Source organism: Delphinus delphis, chromosome 2, assembly GCF_949987515.2.
Source record: "Delphinus delphis chromosome 2, mDelDel1.2, whole genome shotgun sequence".
NCBI classification, from domain to species: domain Eukaryota; kingdom Metazoa; phylum Chordata; class Mammalia; order Artiodactyla; family Delphinidae; genus Delphinus; species Delphinus delphis.
The window spans coordinates 176683992-176702168 of NC_082684.1; positions in this window are offsets into that span (position 1 = coordinate 176683992).

Here is an 18177-nt window from a genome sequence, read left to right on the forward strand (position 1 = left end):
ATCTGTGGATCTTTTTCTGTGAACTGTCTCTAATATAAAAAATATTATAGGTTTGGTCTTCAAACATCTTTTTCAACTTCCTTTGAATTAAAGATTTTACTAATCAGTGAGAAAATCAAGGTAGACTGTGCCTTTTTCTTTCTTCAAAAATATGTGTTTAGCAAGTTTGTGAGATATAAAGTAAATATACAAAAGTCAGTCATAGTCTTATATACCACCAATACAAAATAGAATTTGACATTATAAAATACCTTTAAAAATAGCACAAAAACGAAGTACTTAAGTTTAACTCTAACGAAATATACACAGGACCTATATGCTGACAACTATAACAATAACAAGTAACAATAACAAACATAACAATAACAGTAACAGTAACAAACAAACAATAACAAATAACATTTGTTATAACTATAACAAATGAAAATATCAAGAGGACCTAAATAAATGGTAAGATACTCCATGTTCATGGATTTGAAGGCTCAGTATTACTAAGATTTGATCGATAGATTCAATGGAATCACAAACAAAAACTGAGAAAGTTGTTTTGAAATGTTAATAAGATGATTCTAAAATTTTTATGGAAAGGTAAAGGGACTGAATACCCAAAACTATTCTGAAAAAGAACAAAGTTGAAGGACCTTGGAGCCTGGTTTTAAGACTTCATATAACACTGCGGTAATCAATACAGTAGGGTATTGGTGGAAAGACAGACACGTAGAACAATAAAACAGAATAGAGAGCCCAGAAATAGACTCACAAAAATATAGTCAACTGAATTTTTACGAAGATGTAAAGGCAATTAAAAGGAAAAATGAGCTTTTTCAACAAATGCTACTGGAATGATTGGGTGTATATTTGCAAAACAAACAAACAAACAAAAGTGCACCACCAATAAAACAATAAAAATAAAACAGGTATGTTGAAGGACACATACAGAAGAATTCTAAATAATCTTTGTAGATAATCCCTTGTCCAGGAAATGGAGCTTAATTCTCTTCCTTTTGAGTAGGGGCTGGATTTAGTGACTTGCTTCCAACAGAGAGAGTATGGAAAGGGGAAAAAAAGTGACTTTTTATTAGAGAAACCTGGAAGACCCCACCTTAGCCAGTGATGAAGGTTGATCTCATCAGTCAAGAGTCATGTTCTGTAACCCCTGATGTGCTGTGATGAGAAGGGCACTTACCTCTGTGGTTTTCTCCCCTGGCATCCACAATCCCAGTCCAATCATAAGATAAGTCAAAACCCCGACGAAGGACATTCTACAAAATACCTGACCAGAACTCTTTAAATGTATCAAAGTCATGAAAAACTAGATGAGAAATTGTTACAGACCAGAAGAGGTGAAGAAGATACAATGATTCGATCTAATGTGCAGTCCTGCATCGGCTCCTGGAACAGAGAAAGGACAATATTCATAAAACTGATGAAATCTGAATAACGCCTGTAGTTAATGCATTGATTTCTCAGTTTTGACAAATGTGCTGTGGGTGGGTCCCATGTTAGTGTCAAGGACCTGGGTAAAGGGAAGATAGAGAGAAATATAAACTTAGTCTAAAATTGTTCTAAATAAATAAATCTAAAAATATCTGCTCGTTTGCATAACTCTCATAGCCGCTTATAAAGTTGAGCAAACGTGAAACACTTGTGTCACGTGGTGCTTTACAATAAGGAGTATCTATTTGGTCTTCACCCCAGTTTCTTGGAAACATCCTAAGTAATAAGAGTGAGAAAGGTGTCTGATATTCATAACAAACCCCTTTCAACCACACCTGAGTTTGTGTTAATGATATGACTGTCAGAGCATCTAAGGATAGGGGCTGGTCACCAGGGGAAACAACCATGTGATCAGAGGGTTGGAACTTTCAGTCCCATCCTCTCGCCTCACCCCTGGCCTCCAGGGAGGGGAGAGGGGCTGGAGGTTGAGTCCAGTCCCCAGTGGCCGGTGATTTAATCAATCGTGTCTATGTAATGAAACCACAATAAAAACCCAAAAGGAGGGGCTCAGAGAGCTTCCAGGTTGGTGAACCAGAACATATCCACACGCTGGGGGGCTGGTACCTCCTACACTCGACCCAGACAGAAACTCCTGTGTTCAGGACGCTTCCAGGCCTGACCCTGTGGATGTCTTCATCTGACTGTTCCTTCGTCACCTTTAATGGCCTTTGCAATAAACTGATGATCTAGTAAGTAAACTGTTTACCTGAGTTCTGTGAGCCCCTCTGGCCAATGAATCAAACCAGAAGAGGGGACTGTGGAAGCCTCCAAATCATAGCCTGCTGGTCGGACGCACAAGGATCAACCTGGATTTGTGATCGGCCGTCTCGGGGGCCCGAGCCCTTACCCTGTGGGAGCTGATGGCTGCGTCTCCATGGAGATAGTGTCGGGACTGAGTTAAATTACAGGACACTCAGTCAGTGTCCACTGAGAATTGAAGAACAGCTTGGTGGTGCTGGGAAAACACACAGACTCAATGGACTTGCTTATGGTAAAATAAAAATGATTAATAGCTAAATCTGACAACACTCTTAGCTACTTTGCCCATGACAAACCCAGCAACCATGGCACAAAAGATTTTTGAGATCACTCTTCTCATTACAAAGTATTGTGAAGAATCTATTATTGAAAGGCCCCATGTCTGTAAAATTAACCATAGTAACTACTAACGCAGTTCACCCTACTAATATAGTCTGATCTTACTTTTTTATAAAATGGAACCACGTTGGTGATAATCTGGGCCGTCTAACTTGCCATATGTTGCAATAAGCTGAAAGAAATGGGTGTCTCTATTATTGTCACTCCGCTTCTCCGGGGCATGTAAAATAGGATGAAAGACTCAAGAACAATGCAGCTCAGGTATGTGACGGCTGGCGACTGGCCCCTGGAATTGGAGAGGAACCCGTCTTTACAAGGGATGGACTTCGATCAGGATTCTAGGCTACCTTCCTCTGAAATAATAAGGAAAAGGGATAAAATAATGAAAAAAATGCTTTGGTTCATCTTTTTTTTTTTTTTTTTTTACCATGCGTGTTTGTTTATGTTTACAGTTTTCTCTGCCATTTTTCTGAGTAGAAGAACCTGGAAAGTTAAGAATGCAAGGTCTGGAATCAGACTGCCAGGGTCTGAATGTTTGCCCTGGCCAACTACGAATGGTTACTTTAACTTCTCTGTGCTTCAGCGGCGCCTTCTGTAAAACGGGATCATAACAGTACTTTCTTCAACAGAGTAGCTGCTTGGTAGCCCAAGTGAAGGTGATATGTGTAAGCTGTTAGAATAGTGCCTGATACGTAACAAGAGCCTCCACACACGCTGGTTACTACCGTCATCCATGGAGATGACCGCTGTGGCTCTTTTCATGACCACGGTGAAGAAAATGAAGTCTTAGGTCAAAGCAGCAGGCAGGTTGGGTAGCGATTTTGATGAAGAAACATGAGACCACTCTCAATAAAGATTCATTCATCGGAAGGGTCTGGAGGATTTTCAAGTTAGAGTTCTCAGTGCAGCACGTTGGGAGATCTGAAAACGTTTTGTAAGTGATTGTGCAGGGAGGGTATTCACGTGCATTCTCTCTTTACAGGGTTTCTAAATGTGACCAGATCCCCAAAGGAACCTGGGACTTCCAACATATTAGGAACTGCTGCTTTTGAGCCTGCTCCGCGGAGGTTAGACGGCTCACCCCCTGGAGCCCTCTGCCCTGCCTCGAGGGACCTGCTCGGATAGGACATGAAGCTTCCGTGGTCTTTCATGCCACACGAATCTTGCCCTGGCTTAATGTTTTGCCTTCTTAATGTTTTTATTCCTTGACATTTTTGACATTTGCAGAATACATAATGAAAGATCTCCAGTGTTCCAAACACTCCCAGGTCCTTCAGGCATGGTTCAGGACCATAGGATAACATTGATTACTCCATGAAACACACACTAACTAAACTTTGTGGCAGTCATTCGTGCTCTGATCCTGGGAGAATCTGTGTGTGTGTGTGTGTGTGTGTGTGTGTGTGTGTGTGTGTGTGTGTGTGTGTTAGTGTTTAGTCCTTCCCATCAAATTCCTGCTACCTTTTCTCCCCACAAATGCCCACCTATTGGTAGACCTTTTTCTTTGCCATCATCTTTGCAAATCTTCCCCATTTTCACTTTCAGATGTCAGCATGTCGTGTTATCTCCATTTCTAATTTTTTTGAAGTCCAAGATAAATGCAGAAAAAACTTGCACTGTGGCTGAACTCTCCTTCACTTCTTGAGAGGAAAATGTCTGTGTGGCATGACTTTTTCCATCATTTAATCCAACTGTTGCACTCTCAGAATACGAAAACTCAGAACCCTCGCAGGTCCCTGCCAAAGGCAAAATAGATGCTCCTGGGCCAGATGACTGGGGAATGAGGTCCCCACCAAACTACCTCTAGCCTTGAATGTGTCCCCCCAAAAGGAGGGCCCCAACTCTGCTGGAGTCCCGACTGCGTTGCCACTTTTAAGTGGGAAGGAATTTCTATGGGAATAAAATCCTGATTCCCTTGCTGTCATTTGTTTATTGTATCCGAGGTTTGCAGTAATTCGTAAGCATGTGTTTAAAATTCCACCTAATGTGTATCTCCGTTCTCGACGCTGGCAGACTCCAACGGTGAGAACTGAATCGTCTGGTGACCTTTCCGATTTCTGAATTTAGATTCAGAAAAAATCCCAATAACGAATCTGGATTCTTGAAGTTTACAATGAAAGACAAACTATTTATAAACAAATAATAAAACCAATCAAAATGAGATTTTTTTTTCAACCAGAAAGGCACTCTAGAAACGTTATAGTCTAGTACTGTCTTTGGTTAGAAAGATGCGGCTTGAAGCGTTACCTTGCTGCATTTTAACGTGTAGCACAGTTTCTCTCCAAGTGAGCGTTCAGTAAGTGCCTGTTGAATGAATCTTTGTGATTAAGTGACTTTGCTATAAGAAAAAGTTTCCTGGTGCCTGGCCCTACCTAGTCAGAGCTTAAGAAATATTGAGTTAATAGGACATACCTATGGAAACTCACTGTAAAAGCCAATCATAACGAACAACCATTTAACCCAGAGGTGCAGCTTTCCACAAACCAGCTAATATCGCCAACAACAACTGGAGTCATCACTCTCCCTTCTGAGCACAGCAATCATCTAGCAGAATTCTAAGCAAGAATTATTTGCATAATCATGGCTGTTGCCCCATATCCTTTATTCAGTTAATCGGGGAGTATACTTGTGTTCACAGTGGCTGACCTGGATTAAGGGCCTGCTGCACCCTTTAGAAATTGTCATTTCTTTTACCATCTCCTAGAACCCTTGGCCCGCCCCCCACCCCAAGCCCTGGGTGCTCAGAAGGCCGGCCCCCGTCTCTGCTCACCTCCGTTCATTAAGCAGTGGATCCTCAGCCTGTTTCCATAAGGTACTGCCACCGGGCCAGCGCCTCACGTTATAGCTGCTCCCGTGTACCCACGGCCCAGGATTTTACACTTTGCCTTCCACAGTTTAATGTTTTTTGATGAAAAGATAACACTGCTTGCGAATCTGGATGGCTTTTCACGGCAGAATTTGCACCACTAATGAGTTTGCTTAAGAAAAGTCGAGGATCCAAGATTTCATGGCAATTCCATTTGCTGACCCAGATGTGGTAATAATATTTGATATGAACTCAAGCAAGCGTTCCACGGATGTTAAAAATCATGGGCACTTCCAAGCGGTTATTATTTCTAATTTCATTTGGGGGTTTGGGGAAACCCTTGATCCTTTATATTTTTCCTTTGACTGGTAACCTGGTTTGTGGAGTATCTGAACCTCCTGTCTCTGGTTTCTGCGCACAATCCATGCACTTTCCTGGTGATTAACGTCTCCATTAGCTACTGGGAAAAGGTAGGCACAGGCCCATTTTGTTTTGAAGGCAGCTCTTGCAAAAGATTTCAAAGGAGGAGATGCTAAAATGATTGGTAAAAATGAGGTTGAGGTTTCTGTGGATTTAAACTAGTTATGCCTTTCCTGTGTCCTGCTAGAAAGAATAATCATATTTAATTTGGTTTCTGGAGCTGAGAGAGCAGCGACTGGCTTTGGGATGATTATGGGTTCTTTAGGGAGATTAATTAAAGATACTTACTTGGGCCAAGCGAGAATCTGGACACTCCTGTAACTAATTGCACATAAAGACACTCCTGTAACTAATTGCACATAAAAGATGAGTATGCACTTTTATCTATTAAAAATTATCACAACTTGAATTTTTTCCCTTTTCAAGAAATAGTGTAACCGTTTTGCAAAACAATACTTCTCACTTTGGATGATGCAGGTTTCTTTATTCCCCCAAAGAATTGCTTGGAGATAATACGATTTCTGTGATTATGCATATCCACTTTCAGTATAAAGCAGAGGCTGGAGGTATTTGGATGTCAAGAATTTTGCAGTATTTGGAAAGCCTGCACCTTTTAAAATGTAAGAATGTTTGGAAACGCACACTCTACTTGGCTAGAAAATCCAAGGACTAAATTTGTACATCACCCCCTCCGCTTTCTGCAGCTGGGCACATCAGACACGTGATTCTGCCAGAGAGCAGAGCTGGCACCAGGCTCGGTTTCCATAACCTCAGGGCAAGGTGAGGAAGCGCGGCCCCTGAACCCGCCCCAGAATGTGAAATGGAAAATCTAATCACCCCTGCCCCTGAAGAAAATAGGCAGAGCACAGAGAATCATTGCCCGGAGGGAACAGTCCTCCCTTGGAGACAAAGTCCAAGGGTGACTTTATTTTTGTGTCTAAAATAAGTTCACAAAATCATAGGCAAGGAAGATGATGTGAATGTAGATCTTCTGTTCATCTTTGCACGCATCATAGGCCCAAGCATGGAACTTCGTACATTGTTGGTGTGAAATATGTCTTTTTTTGACTTGCATTATTAAAGATCTGGAACATTGGGCTTCCCTGGTGGCGCAGTGGTTGAGAGTCTGCCTGCCGATGCAGGGGACACGGGTTCGTGCCCCGGTCCGGGAAGATCCCACAGGCCGCGGAGCGGCTGGGCCCGTGAGCCATGGCCGCTGAGCCTGCGCGTCCGGAGCCTGTGCTCCGCAACGGGAGAGGCCGCAACAGTGAGAGGCCCGCGTACTGCAAAAACAAAACCAAACCAAAACCAAAACCAAAACAAAACAAAACAAAAAAAAGATCAGATGCTACTAATAATCACAAAAAGATATGAGTTTGAAGTGATTGTCTAGCATTCAAATTTCTATTTGAGGGGGAATGCATACAATATTAATGTGGCTTGGTTTCCTTTGAGGTCCGAACAGCATTATATATACATATATATATATAATATATATATTATATAACTTATATATTATACAGATGGCAGTATTGGATATATTCCTTAATCCCCCCCTTGGAGACAGACTGCTTGGTGTCAGAAACTCTCCTGAGAAACAATGTAGATATATTTTGCTTTAGTTTGTGCCAGCCCTAGTCTTTGTAGGGAAAAACATTCTGTTAACTTTCCTTGATGACCGCGGGCGGGGTTTCTTGGAGAGAAGGCGATCTTGAGAGTTCTTGAGAGCTGAGGATCCAGGAGTCTAAGTAACGGCCAGGAGCTTTGTCAGACCCCACTGCTTCCTTTGCCTCATAAAACAGCTATCTACATCCATCTCTGTTTATTTTTTCTCCTGCTTTTTCATTTGCTTAATGGACTTCAGCTGAAGACTTTCCTCAATGTCTGAGGAAAGTCAAGTCTAATAAAGCCCTGAAGACTTAGCCGGCTGAGTTCAGCACTTTTGGATGATTTTGTCTGACTTTCATCTTTGCTGCTGCAGAGAGGATGGCCGAAGAGCTCCCTGGGAGGAACCCAGAGGATTTGGAGCCTGGGAAGCAACAGCCCGGATGAGTCACCCTTCACTGCTGCGCCCTGCTCGCTCTTTCCTCCTAAGCGCTCTGGCTGGCTTGTCTTGGCAGTCTGTGCCTCTTGCAGCCCTCTTCCCCGCTCCCTCACCCCCTCCCTCCTCCCCTTTCTTCCTTCCCTCCCCTCCCCCTCCCCCTTCCCCTCTCTCTCTCCCTCTCCTTCTCTTTCTCCTTCTTCTTGAGCTGTTTACCTCCACTCTCATCCCATTTACTCTCCCCACAGGCTCTCTGACTTATTCATGAGCCAGAAGACGATCGAGCCCAGCCTTTCAGTCGACCACACCAAGGGCTGTAAGGGTTCAACACGATCGATGAGGCGTCTCCCATGTCCCCAGGAAGCTCCCACTCTGGTGGGTATGAGCAATGGCCGCGTGGGAGATGGTGAAAGGAAAAGTATTCTTGTTGGGGGTCCGGGAAGGCCAAGTTGAGAGAAGCAAGATGATCTGATGATGGAAGGTTTTGACGGCAAAGCCGAAGGCTGAAGACTCTGACGTTCTAGGGTTTGAGCCCCAGATCACCTTCATCGGAAAGAGCTGGCTGACTGGTTAAACATACAGATTGCTGGGTTTACAAACCAGGCCCACGGAATCCACACTTCTGGGTCAGGGCCCAGAAATCTGCATTTTCAGCAAATACCTCAGGTGATTCATTAGAAGTTGGAGAACCACTGACTAAAGCAATAGACAGCCTTGAAATTCAGAAATTAAATGCTTTTATTTTTAAGCTGTCTTCAGAGGTTGTAAATCTTTTTAAAAGCAGCATATTTTAATAAGTGAGTGTAATCCTTTCACATTGATTGTGTTTATGGACCCATCTGGGTTTCTTTCTACCTCCTTTCTTGAACCATGCTTTCTACCTCCTTTCTTGAGCCGTGCTTTCTACCCCTTTCTTGAGCCGTGCTTTCAACCTCCTTTCTTGAACTGTGCTTTTTCTTCGGCCATTTTTTCCTACTTTCTTGGCATCTGTTCATATGATGAAGCTTTGTTGTTGTTGTTAGTTGTTGGATCTGCTTTTCTTCCCCCTCATGCTGGTTTGAATATTATAGCTTTTAATTCTTCACTTTTTAGTAACATTTGTTTTTTTTTATTTGCTTTTCTTTTCAATTGGAGTATCGTTGCTTTACAATATTGTGTTAGTTTATACTGTACAGCAAAGTGAATCAGCTGTACGTATACATATATCTCTTCTTTTTTGGATGTCCTTCTCACTTAGGTCACCATAGGGCACTGAATAGAGTTCCCTGTGCTATACAGTACTTTCTCATTAGTTACCTGTTTTGTACCTATGTGCTGTGGAATATGTATACAATGGAGTATTCCATCTATACAATGGAATATTACTCAGCCATAAAAAGGAACATTTGGTTTTAATGTGTATGTTTTATTTTACTTTTTCCTAATGACATGCAAAGTCGTACTTCTTCCATAACACAAAGATACTGTTAATAGGCCAACATGCTTTCATACTTTCCATTTTATCTCCCTATCTTCCTGTTATTCCTATCTAAAATTTCAGTTCTATCTCCTGCAACACAAAATACAATCAGCTATTATTTTTTTACTATGCGTAGTTAGCTACATCCACATAGTTTACCAGCATCTTTCTTGCTAAAGACTATATTCCTTAAAAATTCAAGAAAGGTCTGAGGGTAGTCAACTTTCTACGTTTGTCTGTGTTTGACAATGACTTTATCTGGCCCTCCTGATTGAATGATCTTTCATCCTGGTCCAGACTGATGACGGTTCCTTTCTGCGTCACTTTGAGGATGTCACCCTGCTGTCTTCTGGTATATGTTACTGGTGAGATGTTGGGCCGACAAGCTTTCGGGTGGTTGTTGTAGCCTTGCGTCCTGGTGTTCATGCTCTCATATCACCTCCTCTTTTGAGTTTGCGTGACTTGCTTCTAACCAATAAACATGGCCATGGAGATGGGATGTCACTGCTGGGGTTACACTGTGCTGTACAGGCAGACCTCAGAGATATTGTGGGTTTGGCCCCAAACCACTCCAATAAAGTGAGTATGGCACTAAAATAAGACACATAAATTTTTTGGCTTCCCAGTGCATGTAAAAGTTATGTTTACACTATACTGTATTCTATTAAGTGTGCAATAATATTATGCCTAAAAAGCTATGTACATATCTTCATTTAAAATTTTTATATTGCTAAAAAATGTTAACAACCACCTGAGCCTTCAGTGGGTCATAATCATTTTTACTGGTGGAGGGATTGAAATATTGCGATAATTACCAAAATGTAAAATTTTGTAAAATTTTTTTTTCAACCTGTAAAAAGTACATTATCTGTGAAGTGTGACAAAGTGAACGACAAAATGAGGTCTGCCTTGCTAGCGGACTGGCTCTAAGTTGTGTGATCTTGGAAGGGGATCCTTCCCCAGCTGAGCCTCCAGATAAGAGCCTAGCCCTGGCTGCCACCTTGATTGTACCCTCACAGAGAGCCCAGCTAAGCCGTGTCCAAACTCCTGACCCAGAGAAACTGTAAAACAAAAAAATGTGTGTTCTTTTAAGCAGTCAATGTTGTGCTAATGTTTTACATAACATAGAAAACAAATACATGACCCAGCCGTTACTCATTTGAAAGTAATCTGTCATTTCTCCCTTGTAACTTCTGAAGATTGTCCCTTTTTTCTTGATGCTCCACAGTTTCACTGCAGTGTCTAGGTGTAGTTTTATTTTCCTTTATCCTTTCCACATGTGCACAATATATGTAAATATACACATATACTCTTTTTTCCCTTCAATTCAGGAAAATCCTCAGCCGTTATATTTTCAAACATTGCCGCTCCACCATTCTGTACGTCCCCCACTTCTGGAGCTCCTAGTAGACCCACATTCACAACATGTATGTTTTCTTTCTGCAGTGGTAGCATCAAAGACCACTGATCACAGACCGCCATAACACATGAATAATAATGAAGAAGTCTGAAGCGTTGTGAGAATTACCAAATGTGGCCCAGAGACAGGAAGCGAGCAAATGCTTTTGGAAAAACGGCGCCCATAGACTTGTTCACAAGGGTGGCCACAGACCTTCAGTTTGTCAAAACCACAGTATCTCTGAAGTGCAATAAAGTGAGGTGTGCCTGAATGTTTGGAATCCAGGAAGGAGATTAGCCTGTGCCGTCAGAACACTCTCTCTGTTGGAGAGTCCAGGAATCAATATTGTTCAATATTCTTATCGTCATATTTGGTTAGGATAGAATATTTCCAATTCAATTACATGCATTTTTTGACCAAACCCTCTTCGCCGTTGTTTTTAGAGGGAGTATATGAGAAGCACTTGAGCACCCACCCTGTTAGGTTATAATTCATGTTATCAAAGTTTATCATCTGCTGTAATAGGCAGATGTGATATTGAATTACACGGGCTTGAAAAGTATGTGTGATATTTACACACGCCTTCAAGGGGAGTCAGTTTGAAAATGGAACATGTAGGCACTGACTATGTTTCTGCAGAAGTTGCAGAAGCATGTTGCCGTGGGGAAGCCTTATAGGACGGGAGTAAATGCAGGGGATGGGATGCGAGGCAGCTGGGAGCACAGCTCTGGGACCAAGATCAAGACTGGCTGGGTGGGAATCCCAGCTCCTCCGCTTCCTCTTTGCTCAGTCTTGGACTCTGTGCCTGGGTTTTGTCATCTGTAAGATGGAGAGAATAATAGAACCCCCTTTACAGAGTGGTGGTGTGGTCCAGAGACTCAGTCTCAATCCAGTGTGTGCCTGGACATTTCTGGCATCAGTATGTACTCAGGGAAGACCAGCCATTGTCATCCCAGCTGTAAAGTCTGCCACACCAGCAGCTTTGAAGAGGATAGTAGGCTTCAGATGTGTAGGATCTAGTGTGTTTGTTCAAAAGAATCAGGCTCGTCATGACGGTTAACTTTCTATGTCAACATGACTGGGCCCTGGGCTGCCCAGATATTTAGTCAAACATTCTAGGTGTGTCTGTGAGGGTGTTTCCAGATGTGATCAACATTTGAATCAGTTACTAAGCAAAGCAGGTTGCCCTCCCCAGTGTGGGTGGGCCTCGTCCAATCAGTTGCAGACTTGAATAGAACAAAAGACCAAGTAAGAGACAACTCCTCCTGCCTGACGGCCTTGAATTGAAACATCAGTTCTTGGGGCTCAAGGCTGGCAGCCTTTGGACTAGAACTTACACCATGGGTTCTGACAAGTTTGTGGACTTGTCGGGATCCTTAACTGCACAGGCCAGTTCCTCATAGGATGAAAACCATGGCCCCAAACAATGTATATGCACATGTACACAGGCAAACACACACGGAGAGTTCATACCACGTTTGACACAGACCTGTCCCAAGATCCCCACATTAGCTGGATGTCAAAACACTTTCCTTGACAAATCCACATTCATTTGTGTATTTCCAGGGAAGCTGAAATCATTCTACTGCCATGTACTCCCCTGTCCCAATGGGTTATAAATAAGATGCTGAGATGTCTATTTTAATCTGCGGAAAATATTTCATTACCAACTAAATACCAACTGAAGGAAGCCAGAAGGAGATTTTACGAAACTGAAAGTATATTTGTTCTCTCGCTTCTCAAGGAACTGTCTCACCAGCTGAGAGATCAATATGCTGAACTTAACACATCTCCATCACTGGATTCTATCATTTTAAAGAGAAACTCAGACTCACTACAGCGCACCCACCAGAAACACATGAAAGGCTTACTTCTGTGTCATTTCCTTATTTTCCTTCAGAAGGCAAATTTTAAAAAATATTTGATGTTCTTATGTCAATATTTTCTTCTATAGATTTTGACCCATTGCCAGGAATATCATGTTTCCTAGAAGCATGCAGTCATTTTATCTCAGATGTTTTCATCCAAATGTTTTATAGCAATACACATTTCTGGAGGAACTCATTGTTTTGAAATACAGCTTGAGCAAGGAGTTGATGGATGGTACATCCTTAATTTCATTTCTGTTGCTCTTTCATGCTATCTAGAGAGGAGACTCAGAAAACTGACACCATACTTGTGATAAATGCTGGTATAAAAAGTGGTGGGATACTGTTCATCCTCTTGAATCATATGTCCTGGGTCTGGAGATAGATAATCCTAATTTATAAGAATCTCTGGACAATGTCCTTATCTGGACCATATTGACATGGTCCCAGGTAGAATTATCTAGCAGGCAGCTTTCTTGCCACCTCACAACACACACATCTTTCTCTAGAGGAATTCTTAGTCCATCCCCCAAACCCAGAGGTATCCAGCATCCTAATAACCTAAGCATGAGACTACCTCTGCTATAGCATCCCGTCCAAGCCCACAAGCCTTAGCAGAGCCGCATCCTTTAAATCTTTGCCTTTGTCTACTCAGTATTGACATTGTCTACTCTGTCCTTTCCTGAAGGCCTGTTCTCTGTTCTTTGTGCTCAGGGTTAATCAGAGTTCACTTGTCTCAAGTAAAGTATCTGCATTTTAATAAAGCGAGACGTCCATGGCTGAACCTGGAAGGGGAGACCAGTATGGAGAATCATGGGCCCCCAGCAGGAGCATCTTGGAAGAGGCTTTGAATATAAAAGAACCCATGTTACTCCACATACAGAAAGAAGGAGACTTGTAGAGCTCCTGGTGACATTTCTTCTTAAAGACCCGCCTTGCTGACCAAAGTTTTCTTACTCATAATTGGAAAGCAGCCCAAATATTCTTTTTAGCTGAAAAGTGAGCTGGGTGTGTGAAACATTTGGAAACAGTGATTAAAGCACATACAGGGTCCCGTGTATAAAGATGAAGGTTCTCTTGGACGTGAAGGACCTGTCCTGGAGGGATGTGCAATTGGCATCAACCCCCAGTGCCATAGTGGAGCATCTCGTGTTTCCAGAATAAAAATAGAATTGTTGTGCTCAATTTTGTCTAAGCTGAAAATGTTCCAACCAGAGATTCCTGGGGAGTGGGGAGAAAGACGGTCAGTGCTGGGAAGTTTCCATCTGTTCCTAATGCATGTCCGCTCCTGATGTAACTCTTGTAACAGCTTTTTATGAAGACTATTTAAGAAGGAAGCTCTGTTAAAAATGGTCCCCAGGATGTTTTGTGGATGAAAGGACACAACCGTGGAATCATTAGTTTCTGTGTAACCAAAGGTACCACGACTCTGTGTATCTTATAGAAAGTTCTAGAAAAGTCTGTAGCGTCCTGTTACAATTCACGAGGTTTTATATGGCATTAAAAAAAAGTAGAGACCCTTAAGCCCTGCTTCTCCTATTCTTTCAGGTGAATCTCAAGAGTCTTCTATTTCACTCTGCAAAAAAAAAACCAAAAGAACCCAAAACAAAAAACTTTATTTTCTGGGAACCTGCGAATAAGGATCATTGCATCCGATAGGAGTGGACAGCCACTTTGGTGGGAAATCTGTGAGTTTTCTGTTTCCTCAGTGTTTGTGAGGAAGGACTTTGTGGTGTTCCCAGGCAGAAAGTCACAATTTGCATTTTGGAAATAGAAACAAAACAAGGATAGGATTGGAGATGGGTCCAGGACTAGAGAACAAAACAAGACACACACACACACACACACACACACACACACACACACACAAAATGAGGGTAATTCAGGCCAAATACTGGGCTTGGCTCATGTAGCGATTTATGACTGTTGCTTGCTGCTTTGAAAATTTATGGCTAGTAGGCGAGGATGCCCCCGCCACCATCTCATGAGTCCACTGGCACGGGCTCCGCACTGCTGGTTGCTCTGAAGAGAGTGGAACAAGTAAGTAGTCTCCTCCTTGCTGCTTTGGAGACACTTTGCACATGTTTTTCCAATAAAACTTCACTGTGTAACGTGCTGGGTCAATAGCAGAGCAGAAAAAACATTTCACTTGGCAAACCGCATGGCCGAGACTCCAGATTGCCTCAGAGGCGAAGTGAAGTGAGGGTTCGTTCTAATTAGACCACTTGTACTCTGTAAACACTTTACTTGTTCTCCTTAACTTGCTGAAGTTTCCCCCCTCGTCCCCTTGTGTTTCTCTGTGTATTCTTCCATTCACGACTGGAATGTCTTTCCAATGAAAATAAATTGCACGTTTGCAGGTGTGAAGATAAGGAGAGAAGCTTCAGTGTGGTACGTTGGAGGATAGCCATTCCTGACTCAGGTGGAGAAGTTACAGATGCTTCTCATAAACAGGGTGCAGAACACATGCCCATACTCTTCCTGGTATTTCAGCCTATGATGTGGTCACAGCCGCATCCTCTCTCTCTGAGGCTGTGCAAGGAGATCAAGGTGACCCCTGGCCTAGGTGGCTCGTCCCGGCCGTGCAGAGCCCTAGGTGTCCCCTTGAGAGGACATTGCTCAGTGCACAATGTTGACCTCTCTCTCTGTCTTCACCTGTGTTGTAGATACAGATAGACACACACATTAAATCTTTTACACTTCCATACATATATTTAAATGTAAAATGTATGTATATATCGGGTTTAATCCTTCACACTCTTGTGCAAGCTGTGTGACTGTGTGGATGAGTCCCGAAGGGGCTCGTGTCCACACACGTGTCCACTCAGAGTAGACACGACGCTCTTCACTGCTCTGCACTTCACGTACGAGAGCAGGATAACGCTGCAAACTTTCAGAATACTCTAAGACCCCATAGAACTTTTTTTGAAAACAGCACTCTCAACCTTATTTCCTTTGCTTTCTAGAGCAGCAAAGAAATAAAAAACAAACAAAAAGTCACTCTGACTCGACTCGATCAGCCCCAGCAAGAACTTGGCCTTCACAGCTGTGCAGATGAGCAAGGGGCACGATGCCACAAGGGGCGGGGCGGTGCAGGAACAAAGGTGCGGGTCCAGGTGCAGGAAGAGATGGGGGTGTTCACGTGGGTTTCCAGGTAGGTATTTTTTCAAATATGTAGGAGGAGATTAAGAGCAGGGTTAGGACTTCCTGGTGGTACTTCCCACGCCTTCCACCGATATTACCAAGGCTGAGCTGTCACGAGGAGGGGGCCTGGGGACCAAGAGTGAAGGAGCAGCTTCGTGTGGCCCTGTGTCTTGGTGTCTTCCTGCATGAGAAAGGCCAGAATCACCAGGGACCGTGACAAGGTGAGCCGGCGCCCTCTAGCCCGCCGGCTTCCCGGGGCCCAGCGTTGTGCCTTATCCATCTTTGTGCCCCGACGTCATGTCCCTGAACCTTGGATGCTCACGGGAATGACCACTGAGCACCGGAGTGTGCCTCTACTTCTCGGAGGACCCCGCCTTTCATGAGATGGGAGGTCAGCGCAGGGGGGCACTGTCTGCACACCGTCTGTAGAGCAGCACGGTCCTGTAGGTCTCAGGGCTCCCTCAGAGAGGCAAGTGAGATTGCTCTCCACCAGCACATCCCAAAGAGTCTCCTTAGAAGGAGCCATGGTGGAAACAGGGCAAGGGGTGCGAGTCTGTCACGACCTGCTGCATTCCTCCCCCTTCCATTATGATCGCCTTTGACCTTCGGGAGCTGCCCTGGCCCCCTTTCATCCTTGAGACCAATCCAGGGTCTGAACCTGAAACCCGACTAGAGCCATCACAGGAAAGCTTCACTCTCAGATTTTTGCCATTTTAGCTCAATTTGGGATACACCAGGACTGTTTCCTGTTGCAAATATTACCTCAGGAGGGAAGATAAGAGAACCTGTTCATGATTGCTTGTCTCACTTTCTCCAGCACAAAATAGATCGAGGGAACATAGGTGATGGGGTGCGGGGCAAATCCATCGGGGTACTGGTGGAAGGGAGGGAAGAGAGAGACGAGGATGGAGAAGAGGAAAGTTGGGACTCTGGGGCTTGGATGGGAAGCCAGCGGCGGTGGGGGCAGCAGGCGGACCCCGGGGAGGGCAAGGGCCGGGTGGGCCAAGGAGGCTGTGAACTTGGCCCCTCCAGTGTGGCCTGGAGGGGATGGCACAGACCAAGTCCGGCTCAGTTCCACGCCCTTGAAGACCACACGCCGAGTAGGGTCCACAGGAAGAAAGGTGTGCTGGCCCGCTGTCAGTACAGGGAGAGCACTCCTGGAGAACAGAAGGGTTTATTTCAGTAGCTACCTTTTAACTTTTTCCTAATTCTAGAAGTCATAATTTAATGTAAAATAAATGAAAAGTGGAAAAAAGGAAAGGGATATGTACCTGTTCAAAGAAAAAAACCCCGCCAGTGACAGTTGGCTACAGTTCTTTCACACATTAAGTCATTTAACAAAATTTTCACAGAGCACTAACGTGTGGAAGGCTCTGTACTAGGACCTGGGGATTCAATAATAAACACCACTGTGGTCTCAGCCTTCAGTAACAACAGTGATCACGTGCTGGGCATTCTGCCTCGGTAGTGCGTTTTTTTTTTTTTTTTGGTACGCGGGCCTCTCACTGTCGTGGCCTCTCCCGTTGCGGAGCACAGGCTCCGGACGCGCAGGCTCAGTGGCCATGGCTCACGGGCCCAGCCGCTCCGCGGCATGTGGGATCTTCCCGGACCGGGGCACGAACCCGTGTCCCCTGCATCGGCAGGCGGACTCTCAACCACTGCGCCACCAGGGCAGCCCTGGTAGTGCGTTTTACATTTAGTTATACAGCATCAATTTTCTTACATCAATACATTTTCTTCTAGAATGTGTTTGATAACGGCCCCGTTATTATTTCATTTAATAGACTTAAAATTATTCATTAACCAGACTTATAGCTAGAGAGCTAGGGTTTTTTATTCATTTTTTTTTACTCCTCCCTTTTTATTTTGACAATATAATGTTAAAATAAACATTCTCGAATGTACCTTTTATGTTTCTATTATTTTTGTTGTTGTTGGTTTGATACTAGAATTGGTCATTCTTTTTTTTTTAATTGACGTATACTTGACTTACAATATTATATTAACTTCAGGTGTAAAACATAGCAATTTTTAATAGATCATGCGCTACACAAAGTTATTACACAAAATTGGTCATTCTAAGGGCTTCTTAGATATGTAATAAAAGATTATTTATCCAAACTGTTCAGACATGACTATTTGTGAATTAGTGATATTTCTAGAATTTAAGCATCTTATTCCAAATAGCACACTTACTGAAAAATAAAATAAAAATGTTATTCTGACAAACATCTGAATGCCTACTCTTTCTTTCCCTTTTACTTATGTATTAAGGGACTGGATGTATATTATATGTTTGTGTCATGTTTTCTAACAATTGTTATCCTCTTAAGGCATTCAGTTAGGAATGCATTTCCTGTCAAGTAGTAGAGAACCAGGTTTATGTTACCTTAGTCATATGAGGCTTAGTTTTTCTTATACAACCAGGAGACTGGGGCTGCTGAG